General features: G+C 43.2%; 1 protein-coding gene across 1 annotated transcript in view; it reads left to right on the top strand.

The window, feature by feature from the left end:
- Nucleotides 1-5,949: 5,949 nt before the first annotated feature.
- Nucleotides 5,950-18,350, top strand: part of blvra (biliverdin reductase A) — a 59,528-nt gene continuing 47,127 nt past the window's right edge. The window contains exon 1 of the mRNA XM_075484190.1: nucleotides 5,950-6,105. The gene's annotated coding sequence lies outside the window, so the exon portion shown is untranslated. The remainder of the gene's footprint in view (nucleotides 6,106-18,350) is intronic.

Here is an 18,350-nt window from a genome sequence, read left to right as displayed (position 1 = left end):
AAGAAAACACAGGAATGATCAGACAGGCCCACATCAGACACAGTAACCTTTGAAATGCTCAGACCCTCAGAAATCAGTAAGTCTAGAGTGCGCCCCCTATTGTGCGTGGCCTCTGTTACATGCTGAGTCAGCCCAAAGTGTTCCAGAGTGTTACTCAGGTCTTTAGTCCCTTTGTCCTGAGGGTTGTCCACATGGATGTTAAAATCACCAACAATAATTACACAGTCAAAATCAACTCAGATCATAAAGAGCAGTTCACTGAGGTCATCAGAAAAGTCTGCCCAGTATTTGGGGGGCCTGTAAACATTCAGAAACAGGACTCTGGATGAGGCCTTCAGCTGTACAGCCACATATTCAAAGGCCTGAAAACTTCCAGGAGATAACTGCTTCCATTGAAATGATTCATTATATAAGACTGCCCCCTCCTCCTCTCCTGCTCACTCTGGCCTCGCTGATAAAGCTGTAAGCAGGAGGGGTCGACTCATGAGAACAGCAGCTCTGTTATTTTGCTCTAACCAAGTTTCAGTTAAAAACATAAAGTCCAGGGTGTGCTCAGTGATAAAATTTCATTAAAAATGTTTTCCAGCTAAAGACCGAACATTTAATAAAGCCAACTTGAGTGTTTTAGAGGTATTATTTGCCCCCTGGTGTTTGGGAGCAGTCTGCGGCACACAAGGTATGTTTACTTTATTTAAAGATCTTTCAGAGTGCAGCTCTCTGTGTTCTGACTGGGCCACATTTCTCCTTCTGTCACCTAAAAGTACAGAAATGTTAAAACCTTCTGATAAACAGGGTCCCAGCTGCCATAATCCTCGCAGCCCGGACCCTCCGCACATCACACATCAGACTGTCGGACCCTCTACACATCACACATCAGACTGTCGGACCCTCTACACATCAGACTGTCGGACCCTCTACACATCACACATCAGACTGTCGGACCCTCTACACATCAGACTGCGGACCCTCCGCACATCACACATCAGACTGTCGGACCCTCTACACATCAGACTGTCGGACCCTCTACACATCAGACTGTCGGACCCTCTACACATCACACATCAGACTGTCGGACCCTCTGCACATCACACATCAGACTGTCGGACCCTCTGCACATCACACATCAGACTGCGGACCCTCCGCACATCACACATCAGACTGTCGGACCCTCTACACATCACACATCAGACTGCGGACCCTCTACACATCACACATCAGACTGTGGACCCTCTACACATCAGACTGTCGGACCCTCTACACATCACACATCAGACTGTGGACCCTCTACACATCAGACTGTCGGACCCTCTACACATCACACATCAGACTGCGGACCCTCTACACATCACACATCAGACTGTCGGACCCTCTACACATCAGACTGCGGACCCTCTACACATCTTACATCAGACTGTCGGATCCTCTACACATCAGACTGTCGGACCCTCTACACATCACACATCAGACTGCGGACCCTCCGCACATCACACATCAGACTGCGGACCCTCCGCACATCACACATCAGACTGTGGACCCTCCGCACATCAGACTGTGGACCCTCCGCACATCACACATCAGACTGTCGGACCCTCTACACATCACACATCAGACTGCGGACCCTCTACACATCACACATCAGACTGTGGACCCTCTACACATCAGACTGTCGGACCCTCTACACATCACACATCAGACTGCGGACCCTCTACACATCACACATCAGACTGTGGACCCTCCGCACATCAGACTGTCGGACCCTCTACACATCACACATCAGACTGCGGACCCTCTACACATCACACATCAGACTGTCGGACCCTCTACACATCAGACTGCGGACCCTCTACACATCTTACATCAGACTGTCGGATCCTCTACACATCAGACTGTCGGACCCTCTACACATCACACATCAGACTGCGGACCCTCTGCACATCACACATCAGACTGCGGACCCTCTGCACATCACACATCAGACTGTGGACCCTCTACACATCAGACTGTGGACCCTCCGCACATCACACATCAGACTGCGGACCCTCTACACATCAGACTGTCGGACCCTCTACACATCACACATCAGACTGCGGACCCTCTGCACATCACACATCAGACTGCGGACCCTCCACACATCAGACTGCGGACCCTCTGCACATCACACATCAGACTGCGGACCCTCCGCACATCACACATCAGACTGCGGACCCTCTACACATCACACATCAGACTGCGGACCCTCCGCACATCACACATCAGACTGCGGACCCTCTGCACATCACACATCAGACTGCGGACCCTCTACACATCAGACTGCGGACCCTCTACACATCACACATCAGACTGCGGACCCTCTACACATCACACATCAGACTGCGGACCCTCTACACATCACACATCAGACTGTGGACCCTCTACACATCAGACTGCGGACCCTCCGCACATCACACATCAGACTGTGGACCCTCTACACATCAGACTGTGGACCCTCCACACATCACACATCAGACTGTGAACCCTCCGCACATCACACATCAGACTGCGGACCCTCTGCACATCACACATCAGACTGCGGACCCTCCGCACATCACACATCAGACTGCGGAGACAGAACATGATGGCGGCGTGGAGGGACAGGAGGGGGCGGGGCGGGGCTGGGCGCTGTGGCTTCGGCTGCTCTGCTGGGGGAGGGGCTTGGTGGCAAACCTTTGGCCGCTCTGGTGGGGGGTTTATGGGGGGCAAAAAGGGATTGGGCTGGGGGTAACGGGGCAGATCTGAGCCCAGCGTTGACCCGCTCCATCATCTGCTCAGTGAATTTCAGGTAAGGGGAGGAGGGAGAAAGGGAGGGTGAGGAGCGCAATGACCTGTCAGGGCTTTGGGGGCCTGGGGAAGGTCCTGGGCCCTGGTCCTGGTCATCGGTGCTGTTGAGAGGGTTGGGGGCAGATAAGGACCCCTCATCTTACCTCTGATGTCTCTCCTTTCCGAAGCTCTTCTCGGGTGGGGGCAGATGGAGTTCCTCCTCAGGGTTTCTGCTGGGCTTTGTTTGTTCCTCTCTATGAGATAACTCCTCGTTTATCTCAGTCTTGGCACCGAGCACAGATGGATGACGTAGGAAGTAAAATAAGTTGGAAGTGAACAGTTTCACCCCTGTAAATCTATTTGCCTTAAAAAGATGCCTGTGTTCCCAAAAAATGCTAAAATTATTAATAAAATGTGGTCAGCACATGCCGATAAAAGCCATTTATTCAGTGCCAACAACTTGCTGAATCTTTCCTCTCCTCCTCTGATGGGTGGTACAGGTCCACTGATGAATACAGCTGCATTCAGCGAGCTCACTGCGTTTAATAATCCAATAAAGTCCCGTTTCAGAACCTCAGATTAACCCATTTTTCACTTACAAAATCTTCTTTTAACTTCTGCACTCTGCTGCTCGAGGAACTCCTTTTTCTCTCGTCTCGCTCACAAACTCCAAACTAACACGTCAGCCTAAACAAGCTCTCACTCTGACCTTCATTCACTTATAGCAGCTCTCTTTTTCCAACATTAGCTTCTTTTTTTTCATTCAGTTAAAGACTAAATATATAGCTGTTCGTGTAAATCTGTTTACTTGCTTCCTGTTAAATGACAGTCCTTGACCATGACACAGGAATTTGATGTTACTCAGAAACGCACTGGCCAACACAACTCATATTTTTCATTTTTGCTAACAGACTGGGAAGTTGGACTGATCATGTTAGCATAAGCTCGTGTTATGTCTCTCACGAAATGTCTGCTTAAATGAAGTAATCTCTGCACCCTTTAAGTGCGATGCCCAATGAGCTGGAGCCCCAAAGCCCCGATGGGAAGGATGCTGGGGCCCTCGGTTGCATCACTGACAGAAGCGCCACCTGGGTGCAAGGGCCTTTATCGCTGCTTGCAGCTTTAATTACCTTTGTATCAGTAATACTTATGGTGTGTTTCCACTATGCAGTCCGGTACGGGTCGGGTCAGAACGGTTTGCTTATTTCAGTGTTTCCACTACCACGAAAGCGTACCGGTCCCATGGTACCCGTTCCCATGTCTGTAACCCTTCTGCTTGGGGTACCCAGCACACAGGACCGGTTCCAGGCTCTGCTCTCCGGTGTTGGTGAGGAAACTGTGCGGCGGGAGCTCGATGGCGCTGTGGGAAATGAAAAAGTTTTCCAGCTGATTGCCACAAAAATGTCAGAGAGTGGTTTCAACCAGCCAGTGTGTCATTAAGCTGAAGAAGCTTGGAGGTGGTTCCACATTATGGAACCCACCCCTGAGGGTCCCCTTTGTACAGTGGGAACCAGGGGCGAGGCTAGGGTATTTTTAGTGGTGCCAAGGAACCACCGTGAGATAGCTCGGCAACCCCTGGCTCAGCACATTTTTAAAATATTATATTATGCAAAAACACTTTTTTTTTTTTGCTCAAGGATGCATTATTTTAGTGACCATTTTATTTATTTTCTAGCATTTGTTTTTGTTTGAACTCTTTACTCCCAAAATAAATGTTGAGTTATCTTCAATATTTGTCTCAGGCTCTCTGTTATCCCTGTCGAGCCACAGTCTTTTCAAATGAAGAGGTCAAAATTGAATGTTGTAGGGGAAAACACTACTCAAAGCAAAACTAATACGGCTCCAAAATTTATAAATGTACTAGTTCGCCTCAATTAGTGAGAAATAATGTGCCTCTGTGAGCACTGGGGTCTGGGCACCCCTAAAGACCAGATCCTAAAATTGCCCCTGGTAGTGGGAACGAGGCTTTAGAGATGAGAAGGCATGTGTGTACTCGACTTCCTCCCATGATCCAAAAACATGCATGTTAGGCTAACCGGTGATTCCAAATGAACCACAGTAATTAGTGTAAGCATGCATGGTTGTCTCTTTTGTCTCTGTTGGCCATGTGATGAAGGGGTGACCTGCCCAGGGGGAACTCTTGTCTGATTGCAGCTGGAATAGGCTCCAGAGGAGTGTTGTATGTGTGGGTGAATTTGAATTATAGTGTGAAGTATTTTGAGGGGTCAATACAACAAGAGACACAGTATGTAAGTGCAGTCCATATGACCAGTTATTTGATCTTCTTTTCATTCTTCAGAAAGTGGTCATCATTACAGTACAATGCTAAAGCCAGCGTGACCTTCATCAGTAGTCTGCTCTTTAACTTTGGGGGTGGGGAGCTCAGGCAGTACATGATCTCCATTAAATTTTCAAACAACCAGAAAGCGAGTAAGACTGTTGACATCTGTGAACACTTGAATATTTTAATGTAACCTCTTTTATCCCCTGGCGTATAATATAAAAATGTTTCATGTGTAATGTAAAAAGATTTTTAAATAAAAGGAAGTTAAAAAAAACAAAAAAACTTTGGGGGTGGGGTGGGGGAGCGGTTGGCATTTGTCTTATCTGCATTTCAGTTTGGGTTAGGTCAGTCTGTGGGTGTGCCAAACTGAATGGTAACTGAATCACCTCCCAAGAGTATTTCAACAAAGGTCATTGACATGGACATGAATGTTAGTATTGTGGTAAGTATCCTGTGATATATCACGAAGATGTCACATTTCATTATGAGATGCAAGTTTAAATGACTTTATTTGTATATATATTATATATTTATAATAATAATAATATATAAATATAATATATTTATCCTGTCAGTCTGAGTCAGTATGTCTCCTCTGCACAAGCCTTTGTAACACAAGACTTTTGTTGATTGGCTTTAATACTTCAGTTCACGCCCCCTGGATATTAAAGCATGCCGGGATGCACGTTGCCAGGACACGTGTTGAGGTTGCAGTTTTTATTTGATTATCTTTTTCCAGGGTTTTTTTCATGAAAAAAGCAAAGGCGTCTTTTGCATTTCAAGATCGATTCAGATAGCTGTGTGCAGCCAGCTCCGCCCCTTCAGCTAAGCCCCGCCCCTTCAGCTAAGCCCTGCCTGCAGCAGCTCGTCTTACGCAAGGCCTCGCGACACTTCCAGCGGGCGAGCAGCGCGCGGTCTCACGGTGGATATTACTGTAGATCACGTCATCTCTGCCTGGACACACACGCGCCTCGCTGCCAGCTGTATTTCTCCGTGTCGGTGAAGGAAGAGTGAAGCAAAGACAGGTAAGAGAACAACGTGTCGCGTGTTCTGCGGTGACCGTGACTGAATGACACGAGCTCAGCCCGGAGTTGCAGCTGCGCGGAGCCCGGAGACCCCAGCGCCTCCAGCAGGGGTCCACGGCAGGGTTCCACGGCAGGGTTCCACAGAAAACTGCGTGATTAAAAAGAAAAAGTTTAGTTTTTTTTTGGCTGCTACCGCTGTACTTATCATTGGTTATTTAACAGTTACATCACAGGGGTGGGGCCAGGCTCTTATGAGACCAAATGACGCTTTTCACCTTGAGCTGTGTCTCTGAAACTGAATTAAAATGATAAAGATGGGAATCTTTCTAAAAAGAAGAGCCATAACTTTTAACACCACCATCACTCAGAACACACTGTGAATAAGGCACGTGATACACAACTAATGAGAGAGGGAGGAGGGGACTGGGAGAATTATATGTTCAGATTCAAGTTCTTCATTATTTAGTATTCAAAATAGTAAGTCAGAAAGTAGACAAGATGTATTAATTGAAATAGAACAAACTCTATATAGAATTAATATGATGGGGCTTATAGTTCATTTTATATGGGTACCAGCGCATTATGGAGTTGAGGGAAATGAAATGGCAGATAGATGGCTAAACAGAGTGTAAAAAGAGTAATGATTGATATTAATGTAAGACTGAGTGTAAAAGAGGTAAAGGGTATTATAAAACAAAAAATGGAAGAGAGATGGCAAAAGTTATGGGAGGAAGAAAGAAAAGGACGTTGGTTGTATAAATACAAAGGAAAATAGGGAAAATGAGAAGATCAGAAAGAAGTAGGAGAGAAGAGACAATTATAACAAGACTTAGAATTGGACATAATGGATTGAATGAAAATCTATACATGATAGGAAAACATCAGTCAGGGAAATGTGAATCTGGGGAAGATGAGACAATTGAACATGTTATTTTATATTGTAGGAATTATCAGGCTCAGAGAAATAATTTAGTTAGAAATCTTAGTAGGATGAAAATGAAATTGGATATAGTAGATTTATTGCAAAAAGAATCAGGAAACAGGATATCAGGTAATTTTTTATTATTTAAAACAGTGTAGGTTATATAATAGAATTTAGTACTGTATATATAAAGTATATAAATGAGGGTATATGAGTAGGGACTATGTAAAAGTGTAGGCATAAGTAGATATATGGGTGTATAGATGAGTGTATGTGTGTATGTGTATGTAGATATATATATATATATATTGCACGGTATATATAAATATAGGGATATAATTGTCATGTGATCCACACTCCTTATCAGTAGGTGGCGGTAATGCTTCTATAAGTTGTTTGCCAACCACCATTAAAAAAACCGAAAGAGAGAGAGAGGGGACTGGGAGGACGGGGAAGAGGGGACAGAACTGAACCTGGCCTTCCATCTGTCTTGTAATGCCAAGCAGCAGTCAGGGAGGCAGATGCTGAGAAGTTTGCTCCACCTTCGGTCAGAGCTGCAGAACCTCTTTCTTCTGTCTTCAGGGCCCGTGTAGTTGGGCTGCTTTATGCTTGTCCTCTTGTGTAGTTGGGCTGCTTTATGCTTGTCCTCTTGTGTAGTTGGGATGCTTTATGCTTGTCCTCTTGTGTAGTTGGGCTGCTTTATGCTTGTCCTCTTGTGTAGTTGGGCTGCTTTATGCTTGTCCTCTTGTGTAGTTGGGATGCTTTATGCTTGTCCTCTTGTGTAGTTGGGATGCTTTATGCTTGTCCTCTTGTGTAGTTGGGATGCTTTATGCTTGTCCTCTTGTGTAGTTGGGATGCTTTATGCTTGTCCTCTTGTGTAGTTGGGATGCTTTATGCTTGTCCTCTTGTGTAGTTGGGCTGCTTTATGCTTGTCCTCTTGTGTAGTTGGGCTGCTTTATGCTTGTCCTCTTGTGTAGTTGGGATGCTTCTTGCCGGGCTAACTGGGAAGTTAAATTACCGTAAATCCTCTAATATTGGCCTGTATTCCATTACTGGCCGGGATTCTAATATTGGCCGGTCTCGCTGTCGGAGGAGGTAAATACTGGCCGGACTCTTATACAGGCCGGGTCTATAATTAGAACCAACGATTTCTCTGGGCAGCCTCAACATTATACCGGTACTTGTGATCGTAACATACAAGACTTGCAGCTCAATGCGCTTTACAGTCAGATTACCGGTAACAACAAAGTTAAAGCAAAATTAAGTAAAGATATATGGTATGTTGAAATTAGCATTCACTTCTATCACTATCGCATTCGAATGCGATCACGATCGTGAGTGAGCCTGTCCACTGTGACTTGCAATAACGGCCAAACTACCGATATCGTTTTTTACAGCCCTGCGCTGCTGCCCGTCTGCGCGAGGAAGAGAACAGACAGGCAGCAGAACATGAGGAGGACGAAGAAGAACTGTACAATAATGAACTTGTTGTAGAGACTGGCGCGAGTGATGAGGAGATTATGGGGAGAGATGAAGAGGAGATGAAATACCGGTAGCCTAATTATCACCATGGTTAAGTGACAGTGCACTACTGGTAACTGCGGTCAAGTGAGCCGCGGATGAACGAGTGGCGGCTCACTTGACCGCAGTCTACTGGTACCGGTATGTTTGCTACGTTTCTGTTACCATATTACCGGTACTACACTGGAATTTAGCCTGAATTGCCGGTATTTGTCTATTTTATAGGTTCAAATAGACACAAAATCTCGTTTTTATTCATTCCACTGGTAGTCTGTTTTGCTCAAATAGAAATAGAGGCCTGTCTCTAATTCTGGCCTCCTTCCAATAATGGCCGGGACCAAGATGCACGTGAGTGAATAAAGGCCCCGGCCTATATTAGAGGATTTACGGTAAGTTGAAATCTCGGGAGACTGATCTAACTTGATAATTCTGGTGAAATGATGTCTTAATTTGATATTTTTTATCAAATACAGTGCACAGTGAAAATGAGTACACCCCTGTTGAAAAGTAACATTTTGAACAATATTTTAATACACACACAAGTTATTCCCAAAACGTGCATAGAGTAAGTTTAATACAACATCTGTTCAGCTTACAACAGAAAAGAAAGGTCAATAATATAACTTAAATGACCTATTTGTCCATTTTTGTGAAATTATGCTGGTGCAAAAGTGAGTACACCCCTATGTTAAACTCCCTGAGAATGGGCCGTGTTGGCCCGAAATGTCATGAAATGAAAAGGCATTAAAAGGGAGGTCATCGTTGTGCGTTTCATCCTTGCCTTACATTGAAATTTTACATTTTGAGTCTGCACCAGGCTAAAAGAGACGTGTGTGAGATTTGACTGAAATCCTATGGAGAGTATCATGATCTGCTTCAGTAGTCACAGTCAAGGGCGTCAGTTTGGTTTTAGAAGTGGTGGGGACAAAAAACGTAATGCATTCTATGCCCCCCACGGACCACCCACCATCCAGCACATTAAAAAGTAACGCATTCTAGATCTATTCCAGCGTCATGTTTAATAAGCGGCCCTTTTTTTGATGAACGCATATAGAGTTTCTAAAATATATCCTTTAATTTCATGTTTCCATATCATTATGATATGATTCGAAATTATGTATTTATTCATGAATTAATTACTGTTAATTAATTACGCTACTGTACTGTTTGTAAGAAAGAACGGTGAAAATGATCTGAACAACAGAAAAAGGGGAAAAGTGCAACTGCAGTTGTTAGTCCGGACAGACTATCAAAACAAACACAGACTTCGGCCAACGGGCCCTATAACTAAGCAGAAACCTGTAGTCTGTGGGGCTCCTCATTCCTCCTCATCGAGCCTCTCACTACCACCTTTCCATCAACTACATTTGACACTGAGCATATACAGAATGTTATTTTCAGGAGTTGCTAAAAAAAAACAAGCAAATAACTAGCTTAACGTTTCCTTGGCTAACCTAATACTAAAATGCTAACGCTGCACGCGGAGACTTCATAGCCACCATGGCAAATTATATTCATAATATTATAGTCTACACATGACAAATATTTAACACACATTTCACACACAGACAATATTTCAGATGATTTCTATGGATCGTATATGGTTTGCTTATCATTACAAAACATGAATGTGGAAGGCTATTGAGTAGCGTACTGATAAAAATAAAACGTTAGACAATTTACCTTGATAACTGTGTATATACTCCACAAAGAACTTGTACCCTTTCCTCAGCCTGGACTGTGGTGTTGGTGAGTGTGACTCCACGATCCACCACCAGCGAAGTTGCGAAGAAACGCTGCATTTTTGTTTGTGTAGAAGTAGCTCTAAATGAGTTTCGCCGGGAAAGCGGTTTACCCGGGGGTCCGTTTCACGTAGCAGGTTCAACAAACTCTGAGTCTATTCCTGATCTCTGAGTTGATCTACTCTGAGATAGAAAATTCTGAGTTTTCGGTTCCAGAAACGCTGATTTGAGTGAGGTTAATCAACTCTGAGTAGGTTCACCTTGAGTTTAGCGCGTGCGCCACAACTATAAAAAGCCAGCATCAATGGAGCCCCGATTCGACGAGTCACCATGGCAACGGGGAAGAGGAGGGGCTACGTTTTTCACCAACCTCGAATGGGAAATCTTAATGCGCTCATACGGCGAGTTTCAATACGTTTTTAGAAATAAGTGCAACACCGCTGCAGCAGCAAAAGTGTAAGTTTAAATGTAGTCCTTTGCAATCCCAATAATATTACAGGGAAACTGCTTGAATGGTAGCCCATTCATTTATTTCATTTAGGTGCAATCCCGCAGGGGAGAAGTGCACTTGGCAGCAGTTTAAGATGAAATATAAAAACATTGTTCAAACAGGTGAGACCTCGGCATGGAGGTACCTCATTCTGATCATGTTTTACACTGTAAAGTAAATAGGCAATGCAAGGCAAGGCATCTATTTATATAGCGCATTTCATACTACAGGCAACTCAATGTGCTATATTTAAATATTAAGTGGCTATTTGACTGTGCAGTTATTTTATTCCCAACATAATGCTGTTTTCACACACATAAACTATGTCTTCTCATCTATATCATGTTCTGTTAAATAATTAAGCCTATTTAAACTAACACAGACTTTTACTGAGCCAACAGAAAGAAGGCAGATGCCCGTAAAACCGGTGCTGCCCAGCACCGCCACCTCTAACGGGAGGGCAGTAGCTGAGGGAATCCCCGGAGGGAATCCACCCCCAAGACACGAGTGTCTTTATAAAATATAATAGGCCTATATAATTTTTTTTAAGCCTATTCATACAAATATTTATTTGTCTTTTATGTCTTTTTTTTTCTTTTGTCCCAACAAAATTCCGATGGTGCCGCTCAAAAAGATAATTGTCTGGAAATGCAAAAATCTATGCGCGGTCTGATAACCATCTCCTGAGGAATATTTAATTCTCTGCGCAGTAATGCTGCACCTTCATCCACGGGATCGTTGTCAAAAGGACATGTTCGTGGAAACAGTCGCCTCCTGCTGTGCCTGATGGACTTCTTGAAGTAGAAGAACTCGCTCTGCTGACTGAATGAGGAAATCAAATGGCTGAAAGAGGGCGGAGACAGAGAGAAACTCAAGGTTTATTGAGTAAAAGTTTCTCTCATTTCAGGGTTAATCAACTCAGAGTTTTCACTAAACCTGCTTCGTGAAACGGACCTCTGGTGTGACGTTATTGGAATGCACCGACTCCGCTGTCATTTTACAATGTCATGTTTCTACAGTGGCTCACAGTCGGCAAATCAAACGACTAAATACCAAATTGGGGTTTTCACATGTTCGTGCTCGCCTATCGCATGATTTAGACTCGACGATTTCGGTTGAGTATGTGGGGATTTTTTTTCGGTCGCATCAGAGCACTTTTTTAAAAGTCGTGGGGACAAAATTCAAATCATAAATAGTGGGGGGGACATGTCCCCACCGTCCCCCCCGTAATCGACGCCTATGGTCACAGTACATGTTGACAAGCATGTTTCTTTTGGTGAAATTCAGCTTCCTACTGTTGATGGCATCCATACAGCCCCAAACCATGTCACTCCCACTACTATGCTTGACTTTAAGCATGGGGCACTTTTCTTTGTACAAATCACTTTTTACCACCACACAGGCTTGACACCATCGAAAGCAAATTTGTTTATCATTGTCTCATCAGAGACAAACAAACTAAGGATATGGATTGCTGGAACCATGTCCTGTGATCTGATGACACCAAGATGAACAAATTTGCTTAGATGGTGTCAAGCCTGTGTGGTGGTAAAAAGTGATTTGTACAAAGAAAAGTGCCCCATGCTTAAAGTCAAGCATAGTAGTGGGAGTGACATGGTTTGGGGCTGTATGGATGCCATCAACAGTAGGAAGCTGAATTTCACCAAAAGAAACATGCTTGTCAACATGTACTGTGACTACTGAAGCAGATCATGATACTCTCCATAGGATTTCAGTCAAATCTCACACACGTCTCTTTTAGCCTGGTGCAGACTCAAAATGTAAAATTTCAATGTAAGGCAAGGATGAAACGCACAACGATGACCTCCCTTTTAATGCCTTTTCATTTCATGACATTTCGGGCCAACACGGCCCATTCTCAGGGAGTTTAACATAGGGGTGTACTCACTTTTGCACCAGCATAATTTCACAAAAATGGACAAATAGGTCATTTAAGTTATATTATTGACCTTTCTTTTCTGTTGTAAGCTGAACAGATGTTGTATTAAACTTACTCTATGCACGTTTTGGGAATAACTTGTGTGTGTGTATTAAAATATTGTTCAAAATGTTACTTTTCAACAGGGGTGTACTCATTTTCACTGTGCACTGTATATGGTACATTTGTCACTTTATCTGTTATTTACATGACTGCTGACTGTCGGTATTTAGCTGCTTAAACTACTTTATTTATTTATTTATTTTTTTTACAGTTTTTTTCTTTTTATTAATTTCTTTATTGAGCAACAATACAAAGACATAGAAAGGATTGGGTGGACCCCAAACATAAAAAATGCTCATTTGTTTTTGTTATACAATTTTCAGAAAAAACACCCACCCTCCCACCCGCCCCTCCCACACAACATCCCCAACAACCCCATGTTCTAAGCACAGTACATGAATGAAAGTAATTTAAAACCACAAACAGGAGGACAGGAAGAGAAAGGGAAGAGAAAAAGAATGAGACAAAACCAAAATACTAGCAACCTAAAAATAAATAATATTAGAAGGAGGAAAAAATAAATAAAATAAAAATAAAATAAAAGGGGGACAAAAAAAAGTAAATAAATAACTAAACAACAACTCAGACCTGCGTCTCTTCTGGTTCAATGTCTAGAGTGTCTATGATGGACAGCAGGGGGTCCCAAGTCCTGTTGAATTTACTCAATGAACCATTAAGGGAAAATCTAAGCCTCTCCAACTTCAAGTTGAAAAGAACTTCCTTGACCCATCGACTGTAAGAGGGGGGTGCAGTATGTTTCCAGTTAAGCAAAATTAAACGCCTTGCCAGTAAAGAACAGAAAGCCATGCAGTGTTGGGCTTTGCTTGCAAAGGATTTAGTTTGAAGAATACCAAAAAGAGCTGGGAGAGGACGGAGATCCTCCCCAACATCATAGGCTCTGTGGAGGGTACCAAATATTTCAGACCAAAAATGTTTCAACTTAGGGCATGACCAAAACGTGTGCATGAGGTCAGCAGGAGACTGGTTACATCGATTACAGGTGTCTGCAACATTTGGGTAGAATTTTGACAATCTATGATTTGTATAATAGATCCTGTGTAGTAATTTGCATTGGATTAGACCATGTCGTGCACAGATAGAGGAGCTGTGTACCAATTGTAGAATATTAGCCCACTGGTCCTCCTCAAGGGTCATGCCCAGATCTTGTTTTTTGGGGGAAGACAGCGGTAGTGGAGTCTAATGCCCTAAAAATATGTGAAATATTCCCTCTCTGATTAGGGTCCAACAAGAAAAGTTTATCTACCAAGGTTAGTGCAGGAATATTCGGAAAGTCAGGGTATTTTTTCTGCACAAAGTTCCTAATTTGAAAAAACCTAAAGAGGTGGGAGGGAGGAAGCTTAAATTTGGTCGATAAGCCAGTAAAGGACATGAAAGTGCCACCATCATAAAGATCCTTAATTGTGACAATGCCCCTCTCAAACCACAATTTAAAGGCAGAGTCCGTAATAGATGCTTTGAAATTATGGTTATCTAATATTGGTGCATAGATTGAGCAGTCTCTCAGGCCAAAATGCCTTCTGAATTGCAACCAGATTTTGAGGGACTGTTTGACTACTGGGTTTTTACTTGCATTCGCCGTTGACAAAGTGAAGGGAGAACAAAGCCACGTCCTCCATGAGGACTGAGATGAAGACATTTCAATGTCTACCCAACCGGGCTGGTTGGTCATGGATTTATCGGTCCAATATAGCAGTTTATGAATATTGGCTGCCCAGTAATAGTGTAAAAAATTGGGGAGAGCAAGACCCCCTACTCTTTTAGGCAGTTGCAATATTTTTTTTCATATACGCACAGGTTTATTAGCCCAGAGAAACTTAGACATTGATTTGTCCAATTTGTCAAAAAACTTTTTTGAAGTGAGTACAGGGATATGTTGAAAGAGATAGAGAAACTTTGGCAATATGGCCATCTTAATAAGGTTCACCCTGCCAGCCAGCGACAAAGGTAGAGTGGACCACCTGGCAAAGTCATCCTCGACCTTAGCAAGCAAGGGGACAAAGTTTTTTATTGAAAGTGTCAGTCAGAGTCTTGGTTATGATTATACCTAGATATTTAAAAGTACTGTCTGCCCTTCTAAAAGGAGCTATGCTGTCTGGGAGAGCCCCAACCAACTCGTTCAATGCAAATATTTCGCTTTTCCCAAAATTGAGTTTGTAGCCAGACAGTTGGCCAAATTTTTTTAAGATGTCTAAGGTAACTGGGAGTGATGTGGATGTGTTGGACACTAGGGATGTAACGGTTACCGGTATGACGGTAAACCACGATAAAAAGTGTTGACGATAAAAATTACCGCGTTCATTTCAAATATCATTAATATCATGGTTAATAACACGGCATGAAAACCGTGAGTTTAATATTTCCCAGCCTCATCCGAGTTCTTAATTTGTTGCGCATGCTCACTGCGCAGCCTACAACGTGCATTTCTTGAAGTTGGAATCATGGCCGAAGGTGTAGATGACAGCACTCAGAGTCAGGACATTTATCAGCCCTCTGAGAGGACTAAATCTGAAGGATGGGCATATTTTGGTTTTTTTTAAGAATGCCGGGGGACAGTTGAAAGAAGATGGGTATCCTGTCTGTAGAACATGCAGAAAAAAAGTTTCCGCTTAAGGTGGCAACACATCGAATCTCCTTGCTCATCTCCGTGACCATCACCCACAACTTTATAGCCAATGCAAGGTAAGTTAACGTTTCAGCTCAAATGCATAAATAAATGCATGGTGTGGGGACATCGGGTTGAAGCAGAATGCAATGAACCGTCTGTCTAACTTTTTAATAACGTGTCAATAATCTAAACAGATGCCTGCGGCACATGCACATGTTCGTTCTGTGGTGTTAGTGTGGAGCTAATCGGGACACATCTTTAACGTTAGCCTCAGAGCTAGACGGGAGCACATTTGAGTTGCGTTTATCATGTAGTTGTAGGCTACAGTATCTCTTTGCATGCGTAGAGCCAACGATTTTCCGCGATAACGGAAAACGGACGGAAATCGCGGAATGTACCCTTTGAAACGGAATTGTAACTTCAGACGGAAAAATAATTCAAAATTGCCCTAATTCACCTGTGTTTTGCCCTGTAAGATTGTATTTCACCCCGTTAGCCTGTATTTCGCTCTGTCACACTGTATTTCGTTTTAAAATAAACACAACAACATCCGCAGTCTGAAACTGTGCAGACTTACTGCGGCAATTAATAATAATGACATGCCTATTCTCTTTTACAGAGAGGACATGCAGTGGGGCAACCAAGTATTGCTACTGGTTCATCAGTGACACAGACACTTGAGCAAGCATTCGAAAGACAGTCTGCTTATGCACCTGCATCCAAAAAAGCTCAAGACCTAACTGCAGCAATCTCCTATTGCATCGCAAAAGACATGATGCCTTTCCAGATGGTTGAGAGGCCTGGCTTTCTGAAGGTGATGAAGGTTGCCGTGCCTCATTACAAAGTGCCTTCACGCAATTTTTTTTCAAAGACTGAAATACCAAAGCTGTATAACACAGTCAAAACTGATGTTAAAAAGAGTTTGGCTCAGGGTACATTCTTTGCTGCAACTACTGACCTCTGGACCAGTGAAAGTGGGGCTGGCCAACCATACATCAGCTTTACCATTCATTATCTCACCCCAGACTGGCAACTGGAATCACACTGCTTAGAAACCCAGTTTTTCCCAGAAGATCACAGTGCTCAAAATATCAGAGAGTTTTTTGAGAATATGTTGGAGGAGTGGGTGATAAACAAGGCAGATCTGGTCTCCATAACTACAGATAACGCAATGAACATGATCAAGGCCTTTGAACATTTCCCTGATTTGTGGCTTGGATGCTTCGGTCACAATTTGAACCTGGCCATCGCAAAGGCTTTGAAAATTCAGAGAGTTGAAACAGCAGTCAGGGCCTGTCGTCACCTGGTCCAAGGCTTCTCACGGAGCTGGAAGAGAAAGCGAGCACTGACAGTAAAGCAAACTGCCCTCAACCTGCCACAGAGGAATCTCATCCATGATGTAGTGACCCGATGGGGATCTACATACAACATGCTTGAACGGTTCCTCAGCCAGCAGCAGGCAGTCTGTGGTACACTGGCTGCAGAAAGGGGAGTTTGGCATCTGATGCCAAAGGATGCTGACATAAATGTTATGGAACAACTCTGCCAGCTCCTTGAACCTCTGAGCAAATTTACAGATGCACTTGGCTCAGAGACACGAGTTACTCTATCAGCCATTAAGCCAGTCCTTGACCACATTACTGGTGAAATCCTGGAGGAAAAAAATGAGGATCCAGCCCTGACCAAGCAGATGAAACAGGTAATGAGAGAGGACCTAAACAAGAGGTACACAGAGAAGGCAAAGGATGTCATGCAAATGGCTTGTTTCATTAACCCCAGGTTCAAAACCAGCTTTTTAGATGAGCCTGTGGATGCTGTAGTTGACAGCTGTGTCCAGGAGGCCTTGAAGCTGACACCTGTACAAGTCAGGCAGGAACCACAAAGCACCAGCAGTAGCTCCACAGCCGTATCAGAAGGGAAAGGCCTGGCTGGGTTGCTAAAAAAGATTACTTCAACAAGGCAGCAGAGATCTGAAGATGGTTCAGCTCCAGCCACCCCAGAAAATACAGTGAAGGAAGAAATCAGGGTCTACAAGTCTCTGCCATCCATTCCAGCTGAGGATGATCCACTGGTATGGTGGAGGGGCCATGCATCACAACTGCCTCATCTTGCCAGGATTGCAAGAAAGCTTTTGTGCATCCCAGCAACCAGTGTTCCTTCAGAGAGACTATTCAGTGCCAGCAGGTACATGGTCTCCCCTCTTAGGTCACAACTTAAACCAAGCAAAGTAAATATGTTGACACATATGTTTTACATTTTAATCTCAAGTGAGTAGAGATGTGTACGTACAGGATGCTAGATCAGTAGCATCTTATTGTTGATGATGGAGAGAATAAGTATACAATCAGTTCTGTTCCATTGATTTGTTTACATATTTCTTTTTTCTTTTTATTATTTTAATGTCATCAACACTTGAACATTTGGATTTGATTACACTTGTAATTATATTTGTAATTTGTTTATAGTGGCTATTTATTGTGAATTCATAATGCACGTTTGTCTTATTTAAGGTTTAGTTTAAATTGTTCACGTAAACTTGCACAATGGTTCATTTTCCCGACAAATAAGCTACTAACAGTTTTACATTTCTATTTTGATGATGAAGAAAACATGCACATAATTTGTGGTGTTTCTTTGATTTGTTTACACATTGTTCTTTATGCCTTAGCTTGAATGTTTGGATTTGTATCATTTAAACCTGCACTACTGGAAATGTTTCTGACAAATAAGCTGTTTATGCTGCACTCTTGTTCCTTTAATGTTAATTGTTGATGTTTTTGATAAGATTTTGCTATATAATAAACACTGTTGCACTTTTTTCAGCTTGTGTAGGCCTATCAGTGCTTTCTGAACAGATTGAACACACTTTTAAAAATACCGCGATAATACCGAAAACCGTGATCATTTTGGTCACTATAACCGTGATGCTAAATTTTCATACC

The sequence above is a fragment of the Odontesthes bonariensis genome, chromosome 14, assembly GCF_027942865.1.
Source record: "Odontesthes bonariensis isolate fOdoBon6 chromosome 14, fOdoBon6.hap1, whole genome shotgun sequence".
Lineage (NCBI taxonomy): Eukaryota > Metazoa > Chordata > Actinopteri > Atheriniformes > Atherinopsidae > Odontesthes > Odontesthes bonariensis.
Note: the sequence above shows the minus strand (reverse complement) of the source record. Positions and strands in the feature narration are given on the sequence as shown.